Source organism: Camellia sinensis, chromosome 14 (assembly GCF_055761805.1).
Source record: "Camellia sinensis isolate YWXY chromosome 14, ASM5576180v1, whole genome shotgun sequence".
Taxonomy (NCBI): Eukaryota; Viridiplantae; Streptophyta; class Magnoliopsida; order Ericales; family Theaceae; genus Camellia; species Camellia sinensis.
In genome coordinates, this window is record NC_138974.1 from 118,563,206 (window position 1) to 118,570,151 (window position 6,946).

Below are 6,946 nucleotides of genomic sequence, written 5' to 3' on the forward strand. Positions count from 1 at the left end.
CGTATAGGTGTTCGAGTGTTCGAACCGTATTGCGCAAGAAATGGTACGGAAACCCCGTATTTACATATCCGCCTCTCTGCAGGAGAATCCGTATAGGTGTTCGAGTGTTCGAACCGTAATGCGCAAGAAATGGTATGTAAACCCCGTATTTACATATCTGCCACTGTGCAGGAGAATCCGTATAGGTGTTCGAGTGTTCGAACCGTATTGCGCAAGAATTGGTATGTAAACCCCGTATTTACAAATCTACCACTGTGCAGGAGAATCCGTATAGGTGTTCGAGTGTTCGAACCGTAATTCGCCCGAAATGGTATGTAAAACCCGTATTTACATATCTGCCACTGTGCAGGAGAATCCGTATAGGTGTTCGAGTGTTCGAACCCTAATGCCTGAGAAATGGTAAGTAAACGCCGTATTTAGATATCTGCCACTATGCAGGAGAATCCGTATAGGTGTTCGAGTGTTCGAACCGTATTGCGCAAGAAATGGTATGTAAACCCTATATTTACATATCTGCCATTGTGCAGGAGAATCCGTATAGGTGTTCGAGTGTTCGAATCGTATTGCGCAAGAATTGGTATGTAAACCCCGTATTTACATATCTGCCACTGTGCAGGAGAATCCGTATAGGTGTTCGAGTGTTCGAACCGTATTGCGCAAGAAATGGTATGTAAACCCCGTATTTTCATATCTACCACTGTGCAGGAGAATCCGTATAGGTGTTCGGGTGTTCGAACCGTAATTCGCCCGAAATGGTATGTAATACCCGTATTTACATATCTGCCACTGTGCAGGAGAATCCGTGTAGGTGTTCGAGTGTTGAACCCTAATGCATGAGAAATGGTAAGTAAACGCCGTATTTACATATCTGCCACTGTGTAGGAGAATCCGTATGAGTGTTCGAGTGTTCGAACCGTATTGCGCAAGAAATGGTTTGTAAACCCTGTATTTACATATCTGCCACTGTGTAGGAGAATCCGTATAGGTGTTCGAGTGTTAGAACCGTAATGCGCAAGAAATGGTATGTAAACCCCGTATTTACATATCTGCCACTGTGCAGGAGAATCCGTATAGGTGTTCGAGTGTTCGAACCGTATTGCCCAAGAAATGGTTTGTAAACCCCGTATTTACAAATCTACCACTGTGCAGGAGAATCCGTATAGGTGTTCGAGTTTTCGAACCGTAATTCGCCCGAAACGGTATGTAAAACCCGTATTTACATATCTGCCACTGTGCAGGAGAATCCGTATAGGTGTTCGAGTGTTCGAACCGTATTGCGCAAGAATTGGTATGTAAACCCCGTATTTACAAATCTACCACTGTGCAGGAGAATCCGTATAGGTGTTCGAGTGTTCGAACCGTAATTCGCCCGAAATGGTATGTAAAACCCGTATTTACATATCTGCCACTGTGCAGGAGAATCCGTATAGGTGTTCGAGTGTTCGAACCCTAATGCATGAGAAATGGTAAGTAAACGCCGTATTTAGATATCTGCCACTATGCAGGAGAATCCGTATAGGTGTTCGAGTGTTCGAACCGTATTGCGCAAGAAATGGTATGTAAACCCTATATTTACATATCTGCCATTGTGCAGGAGAATCCGTATAGGTGTTCGAGTGTTCGAATCGTATTGCGCAAGAATTGGTATGTAAACCCCGTATTTACATATCTGCCACTGTGCAGGAGAATCCATATAGGTGTTCGAGTGTTCGAACCGTATTGCGCAAGAAATGGTATGTAAACCCCGTATTTTCATATCTACCATTGTGCAGGAGAATCCGTATAGGTGTTCGGGTGTTCGAACCGTAATTCGCCCGAAATGGTATGTAATACCCGTATTTACATATCTGCCACTGTGCAGGAGAATCCGTGTAGGTGTTCGAGTGTTGAACCCTAATGCATGAGAAATGGTAAGTAAACGCCGTATTTACATATCTGCCACTGTGTAGGAGAATCCGTATGAGTGTTCGAGTGTTCGAACCGTATTGCGCAAGAAATGGTTTGTAAACCCTGTATTTACATATCTGCCACTGTGTAGGAGAATCCGTATAGGTGTTCGAGTGTTAGAACCGTAATGCGCAAGAAATGGTATGTAAACCCCGTATTTACATATCTGCCACTGTGCAGGAGAATCCGTATAGGTGTTCGAGTGTTCGAACCGTATTGCCCAAGAAATGGTTTGTAAACCCCGTATTTACAAATCTACCACTGTGCAGGAGAATCCGTATAGGTGTTCGAGTTTTCGAACCGTAATTCGCCCGAAACGGTATGTAAAACCCGTATTTACATATCTGCCACTGTGCAGGAGAATCCGTATAGGTGTTCGAGTGTTCGAACCCTAATGCATGAGAAATGGTAAGTAAACGCCGTATTTAGATATCTGCCACTATGCAGGAGAATCCGTATAGGTGTTCGAGTGTTCGAACCGTATTGCGCAAGAAATGGTATGTAAACCCTGTATTTACATATCTGCCATTGTGCAGGAGAATCCGTATAGGTGTTCGAGTGTTCGAACCGTAATGCGCAAGAAATGTTATGTAAACCCCGTATTTACATTTCTGCCACTATGCAGGAGAATCCGTATAGGTGTTCGAGTGTTCGAACCGTATTGCGCAAGAAATGGTTTGTAAAACTCGTATTTACATATCTGCCACTGTGCAGGAGAATCCGTATAGGTGTTCGAGTGTTGGAACCGCAATGCGCAAGAATTGGTACGGAAACCCCGTATTTACATATCTGCCACTGTGCAGGAGAATCCGTATAGGTGTTCGAGTTTTCGAACCATAATGCGCAAGAAATGGTATGTAAACCCAGTATTTAGCTATCTGCCACTGTGCAGGAGAATCCGTATTGGTGTTCGAGTGTTCGAACCGTATTGCGCAAGAAATGGTATGTAAACCCCGTATTTACATATCTGCCACTGTGCAGGAGAATCCGTATAGGTGTTCGAGTGTTCGAACCGTATTGCGCAAGAATTGGTATGTAAACCCCGTATTTACAAATCTACCACTGTGCAGGAGAATCCGTATAGGTGTTCGAGTGTTCGAACCGTAATTCGCCCGAAATGGTATGTAAAACCCGTATTTACATATCTGCCACTGTGCAGGAGAATCCGTATAGGTGTTCGAGTGTTCGAACCCTAATGCATGAGAAATGGTAAGTAAACGCCGTATTTAGATATCTGCCACTATGCAGGAGAATCCGTATAGGTGTTCGAGTGTTCGAACCGTATTGCGCAAGAAATGGTATGTAAACCCTGTATTTACATATCTGCCATTGTGTAGGAGAATCCGTATAGGTGTTCGAGTGTTCGAACCGTAATGCGCAAGAAATGGTATGTAAACCCCGTATTTACATTTCTGCCACTATGCAGGAGAATCCGTATAGGTGTTCGAGTGTTCGAACCGTATTGCGCAAGAAATGGTTTGTAAAACTCGTATTTACATATCTGCCACTGTGCAGGAGAATCCGTATAGGTGTTCGAGTGTTGGAACCGCAATGCGCAAGAATTGGTACGGAAACCCCGTATTTACATATCTGCCACTGTGCAGGAGAATCCGTATAGGTGTTCGAGTTTTCGAACCGTAATGCGCAAGAAATGGTATGTAAACCCAGTATTTAGCTATCTGCCACTGTGCAGGAGAATCCGTATTGGTGTTCGAGTGTTCGAACCGTATTGCGCAAGAAATGGTATGTAAACCCCGTATTTACATATCTGCCACTGTGCAGGAGAATCCGTATAGGTGTTCGAGTGTTCGAACCGTAATGCGCAAGAAATGGTTTGTAAACGCCGTATTTACATATCTGCCACTGTGCAGGAGAATCTGTATAGGTGTTCGAGTGTTCGAACCGTATTGCCAAAGAAATGGTTTGTAAACCCCGTATTTACATATCTGCCACTGTGCAGGAGAATCCGTATAGGTGTTCGAGTGTTCGAACCGTATTGCCCAAGAAATGGTTTGTAAACGCCGTATTTACATATCTGCCACAGTGCAGAAGAATCCGTACAGGTGTTCGAGTGTTCGAACCGTAATGCGAAAGAAATGGTATGTGAACTCCGTATTTACATATCTGCCACTGTGCAGGAGAATCCGTATAGGTGTTCGAGTGTTCGATCCGTATTGCGCAAGAAATAGTTTGTAAACCCCGTATTTACATATCTGCCACTTAGCAGGAGAATCCGTATAGGTATTCGAGTGTTCGAACCGTATTACGCAAGAAATGGCAAGTAAACCCCGTATTTACATATCTGCCACTGTGCAGGAGAATCCGTATAGGTGTTCGAGTGTTCGAACCGTAATGCGCAAGAAATGGTACGGAAACCCCGTATTTACATATCTGCCACTGTGCAGGAGAATCCGTATAGGTGTTCGAGTGCTCGAACCGTAATGCGCAAGAAATGGTATGTAAACCCCGTATTTACATATCTGCCACTGTGCAGGGGAATCCGTATAGGTGTTCGAGTGTTCGAACCGTAATGCGCAAGAAATGGTATGTAAACCCCGTATTTACATATCTGCCACTGTGCAGGAGAATCCGTATAGGTGTTCGAGTGTTCGAACCGTAATGCGCAAGAAATGGTATGTAAACCCCGTATTTACATATCTGCCACTGTGCAGGAGAATCCGTATAGGTGTTCGAGTGTTCGAACCGTATTGCCCAAGAAATGGTTTGTAAACCCCGTATTTACATATCTGCCACTGTGCAGGAGAATCCGTATAGGTGTTCGAGTGTTCGAAACGTATTGCCCAAGAAATGGTTTGTAAACGCCGTATTTACATATCTGCCACTGTGCAGGATAATCCGTATAGGTGTTCGAGTGTTCGAACCGTAATGCGCAAGAAATGGTATGTAAACCCCGTATTTACATATCTGCCACTGTGCAGGAGAATCCGTATAGGTGTTCGAGTGTTCGAACCGTATTGCGCAAGAAATGGTATGTAAACCCCGTATTTACATATCCGCCACTGTGCAGGAGAATCCGTATAGGTGTTCGAGTGTTCGAACCGTAATGCGCAAGAAATGGTATGTAAACCCCGTATTTACATATCTGCCACTGTGCAGGAGAATCCGTATAGGTGTTCGAGTGTTCGAACCGTATTGCCAAGAAATGGTTTGTAAACGCCGTATTTACATATCTGCCACTGTGCAGGAGAATCCGTACAGGTGTTCGAGTGTTCGAACCGTAATGCGCAGGAAATGGTATGTAAACCCCGTATTTACATATCTGCCGCTGTGCAGGAGAATCCGTATAGGTGTTCGAGTGTTCGAACCGTATTGCCGAAGAAATGGTTTGTAAACGCCGTATTTACATATCTGCCACTGTGCAGGAGAATCCGTATAGGTGTTCGAGTGTTCGAACCGTAATGCGCAAGAAATGGTATGCAAACCCCGTATTTACATATCTGCCACCGTGCAGGAGAATCCGTATAGGTGTTCGAGTGTTCGAACCGTAATGCGCAAGAAATGGTATGCAAACCCCGTATTTACATATCTGCCACTGTGCAGGAGAATTCGTATAGGTGTTCGAGTGTTCGTTCCGTAATGCGCAAGAAATGGTATGTAAACCCCGTATTTACATATCTGCCACTGTGCAGGGGAATCCGTATAGGTGTTCGAGTGTTCGAACCGTATTGCCCAAGAAATGGTTTGTAAACGCCGTATTTACATATCTGCCACTGTGCAGGAGAATCCCTATAGGTGTTCGAGTGTTCGAACCGTAATGCGCAAGAAATGGTATGCAAACCCCGTATTTACATATCTGCCACTGTGCAGGAGAATCCGTATAGGTGTTCGAGTGTTCGAATCGTATTGCGCAAGAATTGGTATGCAAAACCCCGTATTTACATATCTGCCACTGTGCAGGAGAATCCGTATAGGTGTTCGAGTGTTCGAACCGTATTGCGCAAGAAATGGTATGTAAACCCCGTATTTACATATCTACCACTGTGTAGGAGAATCCGTATAGGTGTTCGGGTGTTCGAACCGTAATTCGCCCGAAATGGTATGTAATACCCGTATTTACATATCTGCCATTGTGCAGGAGAATCCGTATAGGTGTTCGAGTGTTGAACCCTAATGCATGAGAAATGGTAAGTAAACGCCGTATTTACATATCTGCCACTGTGCAGGAGAATCCGTATAGGTATTCGAGTGTTCGAACCGTATTGCGCAAGAAATGGTATGTAAACCCTGTATTTACATATCTGCCACTGTGCAGGAGAATCCGTATAGGTATTCGAGTGTTCGAACCGTAATGCGCAAGAAATGGTATGTAAACCCCGTATTTACATATCTGCCACTGTGCAGGAGAATCCGTATAGGTGTTCGAGTGTTCGAACCGTATTGCGCAAGAAATGGTATGTAAACCCCGTATTTACATATCCGCCACTGTGCAGGAGAATCCGTATAGGTGTTCGAGTGTTCGAACCGTAATGCGCAAGAAATGGTATGTAAACCCCGTATTTACATATCTGCCACTGTGCAGGAGAATCCATATAGGTGTTCGAGTGTTCGAACCGTATTGCGCAAGAATTGGTATGTAAACCCCGTATTTATATATGTACCACTGTGCAGGAGAATCCGTATAGGTGTTCGAGTGTTCGAACCGTAATTCGCCCGAAATGGTATGTAAAACCCGTATTTACATATCTGCCACTGTGCAAGAGAATCCTATAGGTGTTCGAGTGTTCGAACCCTAATGCATGAGAAATGGTAAGTAAACGCCGTATTTAGATATCTGCCACTGTGCAGAAGAATCCGTATAGGTGTTCGAGTGTTCGAACCGTATTGCGCAAGAAATGGTATGTAAACCCCGTATTTACATATCTGCCATTGTGCAGGAGAATCCGTATAGGTGTTCGAGTGTTCGAACCGTAATGCGCAAGAAATGGTATGTAAACCCCGTATTTACATTTCTGCCACTATGCAGGAGAATCCGTATAGG